Source organism: Geotrypetes seraphini, chromosome 1, assembly GCF_902459505.1.
Source record: "Geotrypetes seraphini chromosome 1, aGeoSer1.1, whole genome shotgun sequence".
Taxonomy (NCBI): Eukaryota; Metazoa; Chordata; class Amphibia; order Gymnophiona; family Dermophiidae; genus Geotrypetes; species Geotrypetes seraphini.
In genome coordinates this window covers 471,076,935-471,089,872 of record NC_047084.1, presented here as the reverse complement: position 1 = coordinate 471,089,872, position 12,938 = coordinate 471,076,935, and the positions used below count along the sequence as shown (strand labels likewise).

The 12,938-nt window shown below is 49.6% G+C and overlaps 1 protein-coding gene across 4 annotated transcripts in view; it reads right to left on the bottom strand.

Annotated features, from left to right (window-relative positions):
* ABHD17B (abhydrolase domain containing 17B, depalmitoylase) overlaps window positions 1-12,938 on the bottom strand; it is a 162,043-nt gene that overhangs the window by 111,801 nt on the left and 37,304 nt on the right. The window lies entirely within an intron of this gene.

Below are 12,938 nucleotides of genomic sequence, written 5' to 3'. Positions count from 1 at the left end.
TCCTCACGCAGAGAAGCCAACCCAGGGGAGGTGGGTGGGATGTGAGAATAGCTGCCTGCTGTCCCTGGATAACAACTGTTACGGTAAGCAATATTGCTTTATCCCAGGACAAGCAGGCAGATATTCTCACTAGTGGGTGACCTCCAAGCTAACCACAATGGGATGGTGGGAGAGTTGGCAACTTAGGAGAATAAATTTTGTAATACTGTTTGGCCAAACTGTCCATCCCGTCTGGAGAAAGTACCCAGACAATAATGAGAAGTGAAGGTATGAACCGAGGACCAAGTAGCAGCCTTACAAATCTCTTCAAATTGGTGTCGATCTGAGGAAGGCTACAGAGGCTGCTATTGCTCTGACCTTATGGGCATAGCAGAAAGAGATACAAGCCGCCATCCAGTTGGAGATGGTGCGCTTAGAGATAGGACGTCCCAACTTGTTCGGGTCAAAGGAGATGAAAAGTTGAGGAGCAGTTCTGTGTGACTTGGTGCGTTCCAGGTAGAAAGCCAAAGCACGCTTACAGTCCAGAGTATGAAGAGCTGATTCTCCAGGGTGAGAATGAGGCTTTGGAAAAAACACTGGAAGAGCAATGGATTGATTCAGATGAAATTCCTAGACCACTTTGGGGAGGAATTTGGGATGGGTGTGAAGGACTACCTTGTCATGATGAAACACTGTAAAAGGGGGATCAGCAACCAAAGCTTGAAGCTCACTGACTCGACGAGCAGAAGTGAGGGCAATGAGAAACACCACTTTCCAAGTGAGATACTTCAGAGGAGCCTTGTTAAGAGATTCAAAGGGAGGCTTCATAAGCTGAGAAAGAACAACATTGAGGTCCCAACCACTGGAGGCGGTTTGAGGGGAGGGTTGACATGAAAAAGTCCTTTCATGAATCTGGAAACCACAAGATGAGCAGAAAGAAGTTTCCCTTGAAGAGGCTGATGGAAAGCAGCAATCGCACTCAAATGGACTCGGATCGTTGTAGACTTAAGACCAGAATGAGATAGGTGCAAAATATAGTCCAACACAGAGGATAAGGAGGCATGTTGGGACTCCTTATGACGAGAAAAACACCATGCAGAAAATCTAGTCCACTTTTGGGAATAACATTGTCTGGTAGCAGGCTTCTGTGAAGCTTCTAAAACATCCCTCACAGCCTGGGAAAACTGAAGGGGTGTTACGTTAAGAGGAACCAAGCTGTCAGGTGTAGTGACTGCAAGTTGGGATGAAGTAGAGATCCCTGATGCTGCGTAAGCAGAGATGGAAACACTGGTAGAAGGAAGGGCTCCCTGCTGCTCAGCTGAAGTAGAAGGGAGTACCAAGGTTGTCTGGGCCACCGAGGAGCAATCAGAATCATAGTGGCCCGTTCGGACCTGAGCTTGACCAGAGTCTTTTGAATGAGAGAAAACGGAGGAAACGCATACAGAAAGAGATTCCTCCAGTCCAGAAGAAAAGCATCTGCCTCGAGGCGGTGAGGAGTGTAGATCCTGGAGCAGAACTGAGGCAATTTGAAGTTGTGGGGGGCTGAAAAGAGGTCTATCTGAGGCGTTCCCCACAGAGAGAAGATGTGTGGAATGGAGGGTCCATTCGTGAGGCTGTAGAAGACGACTCAAGTTATCCGCCAAGGCATTTTCCGCCCCCTGAATGTAGATAGCTTTGAGGAAGGTGTTGTGGTGAACTGCCCAATCCCAGACTTTCAGAGCTTCCTGAGAGGGAGGCCGATCCCGTGCCTCCCTGTTTGTTGACATAATACATGGCGACCTGGTTGTCCGTGCGAATGAGAACCACCATGTCGTAAAGGAGATGCCGAAAAGCATTGAGAGCATTGAAAATCGCTCTGAGTTCCAGTAGATTGATGTGACACAAGCGGTCCGCACTGGTCCAATAGCCTTGAGTGCGCAGAGCATCATGATGAGCCCCCCAAGCATAGGTTGAGGAGTCGGTCGTGAGAACCTTCTGATGGGGAGGCATGTGAAATAGCAAACCTCTGGAGAGATTGGAAGAGAGCATCCACCAGCGAAGAGACTGTGTCAGAGCAGGAGTGACCTGGATGTGGCGAGTCAGAGGGTCGGATACCTGCGTCCATTGAGATGCCAGGGTCCACTGAGGAATTCTGAGGTGAAGTCTGGCAAAAGGAGTCACGTGTACTGTGGAGGCCATGTGGCCCAGAAGAACCATCATGTATCTCGCCGAGATGGATGGGCGAGAGGACACTGAATGGCAAAGACGAAGAAGGGCATCCAGGCATTGCGGAGGAAGGAATGCCCCGAGTTGAATGGTATCCAGAACAGCTCCAATGAAGGGAAGAGTCTGGGAAGGTTGCATATGGGATTTTGGAAAGTTGATCTCGAATCCCAGACTCTGCAGGAACCAGATTGTCCTTCGGGTCACCTGGACGACTCCCTGAGAAGTGGAATCCTTGATGAGCCAGTCGTCGAGGTAGGGAAACACCTGGAGACCGTGGTTCCTGAGTGCTGCGGCCACTACAACCAGGCACTTGGTGAAGACTCTGGGAGACGAAGCCAGGCCGAAAGGAAGCACTCGGTATTGAAGATGAAGATGTCCCACCCGAAAACTGAGGTATTGTCAAGAGGCCGGATGGATGGGAATATGAGTGTAGGCCTCCTTGAGATCCAGAGAGCATAACCAGTCGTTCTGCTGGAGGAGGGGATAGAGAGAAGCCAAAGTTAACATGCAAAACTTCTCTTTGACCAGAAACTTGTTGAGCACCCTGAGGTCCAAAATAGGACGCAGATCGCCCATCTTCTTTGGAACAAGGAAGCACCGGAAGTAAAAACCCTTGTTCCGTTGGTCCAAAGGGACTTGCTCGACAGCCCGAAGCCAGAACAAAGCCTGAGCTTCCTGAAGAAGAGAAGGATACTCTCTTGGAGGATGTTCCGGAGGAACTTGATGGAACTGAAGAGAGTATCCCTTACGATGGAAAGGACCCAGAGGTCGGTGGTGATAGTCGTCCATCGATGGTAAAAATGACGGAGACGACCTCCAATGGGAAAAACAGGGGAGGGCAGAACGAAGGCAGTTATGCTCTCTACGAGACAGTCAAAAAGGCTGAGGAGCCTTGGGAACAGCAGAAGTCGAAGGTTTTTGCTGCTGCTTCGGCGTGTGCTGTCTCTTAACAGGCTGACGGATGGTAGGTGCCTGTTTCGGTGGGTAACGCCGCTGGTAGATCAAAGGCGGGGCGTGATGGACAAGGAGTAGCAGGCTTGGGCTTCGGACGGAGAATTGACTGGAAAGACTTCTCGTGGTCCGACAGCTTCTTGGTCGCCGCCTCGATGGACTCATCGAAGAGGTCAGTTCCAGCACACGGGACGTTAGCCAGCCTGTCCTGAAAATTCGGGTCCATATCGATGGTCCTAAGCCACGCCAGGCGTCGCATGGCCACCGAACAAGCAGCAGCCCTCGCCGAGAGCTCAAAAGCGTCATAAGAAGACTGCATCATCTGGAGCCGCAGTTGGGACAAAGAAGCCAGAACTTCCTGGTACTCGAAGTGAGCTTGCGAGTCCAAACAGGGCAGAAACTTTTGCAGAACTAAGAGGAAAAACTCAAAGTAGGTGGCAAAATGAAAACTGTATTTCAGGACTCGAGAGGCCATCATCGAGTTCTGGTAGATGCGCCTGCCAAATCTGTCCCTGGTCTTGCCCTCCCAGCCAGATGGAACGGTGGCATAGACCTGGGAAGGGTGAGACCGCTTCAAGGAGGATTCCACCAGTAGAGCTGAGCCCCATCGAATCCCTTGTGGTGAACTGTGCGGTACCTGGCATCCAATTTCCCCGGAACAGCTTGGATGGAGTACGGAGTCTCGAAACAGCGCATGAAGGTCTGGTCCAGCAGCTTAAGCAAAGGAAGCCGGAGGGACTCAGCAGGTGGTTGAAGGAGATGAATCGTCTCCAAATATTCCTTGGAAAATTTGGACCCCGTGTCCAGGGTAATGTCCAGATCTACAGCCATCTGTCGGAGGAAAGAGGAAAAAGACAGCTGGTCAGCCAGAGCAGGGCCTCAAGAAGAACTCGAGGATGACGAGGCCTCCGGGTCCAATGAGGCGGGGATCGGCAGGGAGAAAATGATCCCAAAATGTCCTTGAGCTCCGGCATAGGAGGAGGTGAAGACTCCGGAGGCAAATATTCGATGAAAGGCTACTTCCGACGAGGCGAGACATGCCTCGATGAATGCCTCGAAGAATGCCTCGAGCGATGGCCAGAACTGTGCCTGTAAGTAGGCCTCGACCGTCGAGGTGAGCGAGACACCGACAAGGCTTCCAGCGAGTGAATGGGGCTGGAGGCGGTGGATCGAAGCAGAGGTGGCACCCGCCAAGCCTCGAGGCTCGGCATCGATGGCATCGGCTCCGGAGGAGGCCCTCGCAGAGACTCGGCTCCTGGCATCGAGGGAATCTGTTCCAACGGAGGCATTCGCAAAGACTCTACTCCTTGCATTGAGTGAATCGGTTCTAATGGAGGCATGGGCAAAGACTCTGCTCCTTGCGATGCATGCATCGATGCCAGACCAGACACTCGCAGAGACTCAGCTCCCTGCAGCAAGAGTGTACGACGTGGAGGAACCGGAGGTGGCTTGACCTCGCGGGAGGCCCCCGCGAGCCCAGGCTGGATTTGGGAGAGAAGCTTCGGCCCCATAGTAGTAAAGAGCTCGATGAACTGCTTCTCCAGCAAGGTCTGGAACGACGCCGGCAAGGAGGGATCTGCATTCGGAATGGGACCTCCTGTACGGACATCGGGATCCCTGGCATCCAGGTGCTTGGACATAGAAGCCTTGGACACCTTGAGCACCACAGGGGGAATGGGCTGCTTAGCTATCTGACCTGAGGCGGCAGAGGAAGGCACCGCAGCAGGCGGCGGAGGCGAAGCTGGCACAAACGAAGCAGGCTTGAGGAGACTCGGGGCCGCAGAGGTGGAAGACGGAAGAGTCGAGGCAGAAGTCGAAGGCTTGGCGCTCTTCGATGAGGTCAGCTCCGACGAAGCCTCCATGCTGAACAGCGACTCCCACAAGACGCAACGACGCATGAACGCACGTGCTGTAAGTGTGGCGCGATTTCGGAAGGTGTTGAGGCCTGAGACACTGAAGGTAGCGTGGATGAGGGTCCGTCAGCGAAATCGCGCCCTGGCACTTGACACACTTCTTAAAACCGCTGATAGGCCGGGACATAGGCCAAAAAAGCTCCACCGCTAGGTCGAAGCCACGGGGCTGCGGCCACGTGGCCTGCCCGGTCGAACGGAAGGAAAATTTTTTTTTTTTGGAAAAACAAGAAAACACGACAAAAATCAATGATGATGAGTAAAAGAACCCAAAACCGCGGACTTAGAAGGCACAAGTGAAGTTACTTCGCGCAGAGAATCGAAGATGGACTTCTCGGCTCCGCGGAAAAGTAAGAACTGAGGAGACATCGGGCGGAAAGGCACTCGCGCATGCATGGTGTGGGCGACTCGAAACTTCTAAAATTTCTATAAGTATGCTTGTGAGACGTCCGCATCGGGGCTCCGTCGGATGACGTCACCCACTAGTGAGAATACCTGCCTGCTTGTCCTGGGATAACACCTGTTACAGTAAGTAATGGATGACCTCCAAGCTAACAGAAATGGGATAGTGGGAGTGTTGGCCTAAGAAAATAAATTTTGCAATACAGATTGGCCGAAGTGCCCATCCTGTCTGGAGAAAGAGTCCAGATAGTAATGAGAAGTGAATGTATGACCTGAGGACCAGGTGGCAGCTTCACAGATTTCCTCAATGGGAGTAGATCTGAGGAAAGCAACAGAAGCTGCCATAGCTCTAATTTTGTGGGCTGTAACACAACTCTCCAGTGTCAGTCCAGTCTGAGCATAACAGAACAAGATGCAGGCAGCTGGCCAGTTTGAAATCGTTCTCTTGGATACAGTATGTCCCAACTTGTTTAGATCAAAAGAGATGAAAAGTTGGGGAGATGTTCGTTGTGGCTTTGTCCGGTCAATGTAGTAGGCCAAAGCCCACTTACAGTCCAAAGTATGCAAAGTAGTTTCTCCAGCATGAGAATGAGGTTTAGGGAAAAACACTGGTGGAACAATTGACTGATTGAGGTGAAATTCAGTGACAATTTTTAGAAGAAACTTTGGATGTGTACGTAAGCCACCTTGTCATGATGAAAAACTGTGAAGGGTGGATCTGCTATTAATGCTTGTAACTCACTGACCCTCCTGGCAGAGGTGAGAGCAATAAGGAAGACAATTTCCAGGTAAGAAACTTAAGATGAGCTGTGGCCATTGGTTCAAATGGTGGCTTCATTAAGCTAGAAAGAACCACATTAAGGTCCCAGACGACAGGTGGAGGCTTAAGAGGTGGTTTCACATTGAAAAGTCCTTTCATAAACCTGGAAACCAAAGAATGAGGTTTACCCTCGACTGGCATGTGAAAAGCTTTAATAGCACTGAGATGGACTCTTGATAGATGTAGACTTGAGACCAGAGTCAAACAGATGAAGCAGATAATCCAACACCATATCCACTGTAGAATGTTGGATCGTGATGATGAAGACGACACCAGGACGAAAACAAGAGTCCATTTTTGTTGATAACATTGCTGGGTGGCTGGTTTCCTGAATGCATCCAGAATTTGACGAACAGGCTGAGAAAGATGTAAGAGAGATGGATACAGCCAGAGAAAAACCAAGCTGCCAGGTGTAATGATTGCAGGTTGGGATGTAGAAGTAATTCCTGATTCTGAGTAAGCAGAGTAGGAAATACTGGAAGAGGTATAGGATCCCTAGAGCTGAGTTGAAGTAGAAGGGAGTACCAATGTTGCCTGGGCCACCGTGGAGTAATGAGAATCATGGTGGCTGCTTCCCTCTTAAGTTTGAACAGAGTTCTCAACATGAGAGGAAGTGGAGATAATCCATATAGAAACAGGCCCATCCAATCCAGGAGAAAAGCATCTGCTGCCAGAAGGAGAGGAAAGTCTGGAACAAAACTGGGGCAACTGGTGATTGTGAGGAGCCGCAAACAAGTCCACTTGAGGAGTGCCCCATTGAGCAAAGATGGACTGGAGAGTTGCAGAGTCGAGAGTCCATTCGTGAGGCTGAAGAATTTTGCTGAGGTTGTCTGCTAGGGAATTCTTCTCCCCTTGAATGTAGACAGACTTCAAGAACAGATTGCGAGCTGTCACCCCAGTCCAGATTTTCTGGGCCTCCTGGCATAACAGGAGAGAGCCCGTGCCTCCTTGCTTGTTGCTGTAGTACATTGCTACTTGATTGTCCGTACAAAGGAGGAGGACTTGAGGGCAAAAATGATTATGAAAAGCCTTGAGGGCATAAAACATCGCTCTGAGTTCTAGGAAATTGATGTGAAATTTCCGATCCCTGGTGGTCCAAAGACCCTGAGTCTGCAGATCGTCCATATGAGCCCCCCCAGGGCATAAAGGGATGCATCTGTCATGATGATGTTGTGATGGGGAGGTAAATGGAAAAGGAGACCTCTGAATAGATTGGAGGTCATCTACCATTGAAGTGACTGCAGAAGAGATGATGTCACAGATATATGTTGTGAGAGACGATCCGTTGCCTGAAACCACTGATGTAGTCTTACCAGTGGTGTGACATGAACAGTTGAAGCCATGTGGCCTAGAAGAACTATCATGTGTCTGGCAGAGATGGTTTGAAGAGGAAGCAATTGCTGATAAAGATGGATGAGAGTCTGAAGGCGATATGGCGGAAGAAACGCTCTCATGAGAATGGTATCTAGGATTGCCCTAATGAATTGCAGACGTCGAGTCAGAATGAGATGTGATTTGGGGAAGTTGTCTTCGAATCCTAGAACCTGGAGAAAAAAAGATGGTCTGAGATGTTACTTGGACCACTTCCTGAGATGAAACAGCCTTGATCAACCAGTTGTCCAGGTAAGGAAAGACTTGAACGCTGTGTGATCTGAGAGGCGGCCACCACAATTAGGGCACTTTGTGAAGACTCTTGGAGAAGGCGCCAGACCAAAGGGAAGTACCTTTTATTGGTAATGACAGTGATTGATTTGAAAATGGAGATACTTCCTGGAAGCCGGCTGAATTGGGATATCCTTGAGATCCAGGGAGCATAGCTAGTCATTCTGATTGAGGAAAGGATATAGCAGGGTGAGGGATAGCATCCTGAATTTCTCCTCGACTAGAAATTTGTTGCGAGCTCTGAGATCCAGGATAGGTCTCAGTCCTATCTTGGGGACTAAGAAGTAACAGGAGTAAAAACCCCGGGCCTGCTGAATGAGGGAACTTTCTTGATGGCATTCAATAGAAGGAAGGACTGAGCAGGGTCCAAAGCAGACTCTCTTGGAGAATTGTCTGGTGGAAGAGACTGAAAATTTAGAGAGTAACCCTGACGAATGATGTTGAGGACCCAGAGGTCCGATGTGATGAGTTCCCAACGACTGATGAAGAGCTGAAGACGACCTCCGATGGGCTGAGGTAAAGTTTGAGAAATGTTGAGATTGGCTATGCTCCTGAAAAACAGGTCAAAAAGTCTGTGTAGATTTAGGTGGTACAGCCTGCTGTTTCTGCTGTTGTTGACGTGGTTGTTGCTGTTGTTGCCTCTGACTCCGAGGTTGAGACTGAGGTGGCGGCATAGGGTTTGCAGCAAATTGACACTGATATGAAGACTGTTGCCTGAAAGGGTGAGCAGGTGGAGGTTTTTTCTTGGTTTTTACCAGAGTATCCCAACTGGTTTCATGGGCTGATAACTTTTGGGTGGTTGCATCTAAGGAAGCCCCAAAAAGTTCATCGTCCAAACAAGGAGCATTAGTGAGCTGATCCTGGTGGTTAACATCAAGCTCCGATACCCTAAGCCAGGCTAAGCGCCGCATAGCCACAGCACGAGATATTAGCTCAAAAGTGTCATAGATAGAGCGTACCATGTATTTGCGATCAGGTAAGTATTTCTGAAAAGTGGCCACTTGGTTTCAGATAGAAAGAGAAATGGAAGGCATAGTTGCCAGACCGGTTGGCAATCATGGCATTTTGATATAATCGTTTGCCAAAGCAATTCATTGCCTTGCCCTCTCTGCCAGGACGGACATAAGCATAAACACTGGCTCCTGCAGATTTTAAGCGTGGACTCCACCAGGAGAGATTCATGAGGGAGCTGAGACTTGTCAAAGCCCGGAATGGGAACTACCCTATATAGTGAATCAAGCTTGCGAGGTCAAAGGAGTTTCTAAATTTTTGTAAAAGGTCTCCCGCAAGATGTCATGTTTAGATTTTCTTGAGTCAGCTTCAAGGGGTATAGAAAGTTTGACATTTCTTTCAAAAATTTGGAGAAAGAAAAAAAAAAAAAAAAGACTCCATTTTTTGAGAAGGCTCTTGAGAAGATGGGAATTGAGAGTCTTCATCATCAGAAAGAATAGGCTCCTCAGAATCACCCCCAGAGATCAGAGCCCCGTCTGGGTGGAAGGTGGTGTTGAGCACCAGGTGTCGATGGTTCCATGTTTCATCTTCTTCAAGGCTTTACCCGATTTGACTGATACTGTCTCGGGAGATGTTTATGAAGAAGAACTGTGTCAAGCTGTCTCTGACATCGAGTCGCTAACCAACCCAGACGGCACCGATGAAGACTTCTGTAATGCCGGTGCCGAGTCTGTTACTGTCGGTGCCGAAATGGAAGACTCAGACCTGACTGTGACTGGCACTGGAGAAGCCAGCGTCGCCATAACAGGGAGTAAGAGCTGTAACTGCTCCTTTAACTCCTCCCGCAGCAGTTCTTGAATTTGCTGCTTGAGAGTGTGCACTAGTAACATAGAAACATAGAAAAAGACGGCAGATAAGGGCCGCGGCCCATCTAGTCTGCCCACCCCAATGACCCTCCCCTATTTATCTCTGTGCAGAGATCCCACGTGACGATCCCATTTCTTCTTAAAATCAGGCACGCTGCTCGCCTCGATCACCTGAAGTGGAAGTCTATTCCAGCGATCAATCACTCTTTCGGTGAAAAAGTATTTCCTGGTGTCGCCGTGCAATTTCCCGCCCCTGATTTTCCATGTATGTCCTCTTGTCGCCGTCGGACCTTTGAAAAAGAAGATATCTTCTTCTACCTCGATACGGCCCGTGAGGTATTTGAATGTCTCGATCATGTCTCCCCTCTCTCTGCGTTCCTCGAGTGAGTATAGCCGTAATTTATCCAGCCGTTCCTCGTACGGGAGATCCTTGAGTCCCGAGACCATCCGGGTGGCCATTCGCTGGACCGACTCAAGCCTCAGTGCATCCTTGCGGTAATGAGGCCTCCAGAATTGTACACAGTATTCCAGATGAGGCCTCACCATGGATCTATACAATGGCATAATGATTTCAGGCTTGCGGCTGACGAAACTCCTACGTATACATCCCATGATCTGCCTAGCCTTAGATGAAGCCCGCTCCACTTGATTGGCAGCCTTCATGTCTTCACTGATGATTACCCCCAAGTCCCTAGGGTGTAAGTCTCGCATGGATTTTGACTGCCAAGGTGCATGACTTTGCATTTCTTGGCATTGAAGTTCAGTTGCCAGGTCCTAGACCATTGCTCCAATAGGAGTAGGTCGTGTTTCATATTGTCCGTTGTGCTCTTGCTTGTTATGTTACACAGTTTGGCGTCATCGGCGAATAACGTTATTTTGCCGCGAAGCCCCTCAGTCAAGTCTCTTATAAAGATATTGAAAAGGATTGGGCCCAAGACCGAGCCCTGCGGCACTCCGCTGATCACTGCCGTTGTTACAGAGGGGGTGCCATTTACCACAACCCTCTGAAGCCTACCACCAAGCCAGTCCCCAACCCATTTAGTCAAAGTGTCACCTAATCCTATTGAACTCATTTTGCACAATAACCTGCGGTGGGGGACACTATCAAATGCTTTGCTGAAGTCCAAGTATACAATGTCCAAGGACTCTCCAACATCGAGCTTCCCCGTCACCCAGTCAAAGAAGCTGATCAAGTTGGATTGGCAGGATTTCCCCTTGGTAAATCCATGCTGACGGGGATCCCGCAGATTCTCCTCGTCCAGGATCATATCTAATTGGTGTTTGATTAGAGTTTCCATTAGTTAGTAACGCTGGCTTTTTTGCCAGTACCGTCGGTGCGACTCTGCACTCAGGTGATGAGGCGGCCAATGTCGAGGCACTCACCACAATAGGAACCGCGTGCTTTTTGGGTCTCCTTGTGGTCTGCAGGACTTGGCTCACTGCTGAAGTGACCTGAGGAACCGAAAGGGTGGGGGAAGGCTTCTTAGCCAGCTTACCCACTTACATGCGACACCGAAGATGATTCCATCTATGTTGGATGTCGCGGTATCGACTTCGTTGCAGACACCAACACCGGTGCTGGTATCGAATCATTCTCCATAATGGGACCGAAGAGGAGATGTTGCAGAATCTGATGATTTTTAAGGGTTCTCTTCTGGAGGGAGGAATGAGTGCAAGATTCAGCCCTGTGCTCTGGTCCCAGATACTGGAGACACCAGCGAAGTGGATCTGTGATGGAAATTGGACGAGCACACCGTCCGCACTTCTTAAAACCCGTTTGAGGACGGGACATTGAGGGAAAAATGGCCTCGGCAAAATTGAAGGTTGAGGCTTGAAAAGTTTTTTTTACACTGTAAAAATGAAAGAAAGAAAATGAATACAGTGGTGCCTCACACAACGAACTTAATTGGTTCCAGGAGCAAGTTTGTTATGTGAAACGTTCGTTATGTGAAACGCGTTTTCCCATAGGAATACATGTAAAAAAAAATAATTCGTTCTGCAGCATAAAATATGCTAAGATGACATAAAAAAGATAAATTTTTTGTTATTATTTTTATTTAGATACATCTAAAAACATACATCTCCCTGTCCTTTTACTTCCACTATCTTCCTATCCCATCTCTATTCCCTTTTGTCCCTCTCCCCATGATCAATCATCTCACCACCTCTCTCTGCCCTCACCCTCAGGGTTCAAGATTGCTTCCACTCTTTTTCCTGTTGTTCTCTCTGCCTGTCACCCTATGATTTAGCATCCCTTCTGCCCTTGTCCAATATTTCCCCTTCTCTCCCTCCCTCTCATCCCCTGCTCCAACATGTGCTTTCAGCGGCCTTCTCCCCCCTTAAGCGTCTTTTCTTCTCCACTCCACCTTTCCTCCCTCCCTGCCTCCACCTTTGTGGCGCTTTTGCACCCGACCGACAACAGAACAGGCCCGGTCGGACAAATCTCCCTGTCCTGTAGCCGCGAATCTAAATTACCTTCTTACAGCAGCTGGATTATTGAAGCTGCTGTAAGAGGTAATTTAGATTCGCGGCTACAGGGCAGGGAGGTTTGTCGGCCGGGCCTGTTGTCGGTCGATCGGGGGACCTGACCAGCTGTGCACATTCTTCGGGGCGGACCGCCCCCTCCCCCCTCTTTCGTTCGCCATTGCCTTCTTCCTACCTGCCCTGCCGCAGCCGCACACAGCCGACCGGAAGTCTTCCTGATGTCAGCGCTGACGTCGGAGGAAGGGAGGGCTTTGCTTAAGCCCTCCCTCCGACGTCAGCGCTGACATCGGGAAGATTTCCGTTCGGCTGTGTGCTGCGACAGGGCAGGTAAGGAGAAGGAGACTACCCTCGACCAACCCCGCTGCGATCCAACCCCGCAGGAACCCCGGAAGGATGCAGCTCGGGCGACTTCGTTGTGTGAAACGAAGTACGTTATACGGATCACGACATAAAGTTCGTTGTGCGCAGCGTCCGCTGTGCGAGGCGGCCGTTATGCGAGGCACCACTGTACTGACAAAAAAAGTCAGAAAATAAGCTGTGTGAGTGGGAAGGCAGCAAAAAACTATCGATGGCCGTTGAAGAGCAACTTCTTAGCTCTACAGAAACTAAGAAACTGAGGGACCGCGCGCCCTACATCAGGTGGGAAGGCACTCGCGCGGTTCGGGCTATCGTGAACTTTGTAAACACTTAAAGTGGCAATGCACTTTT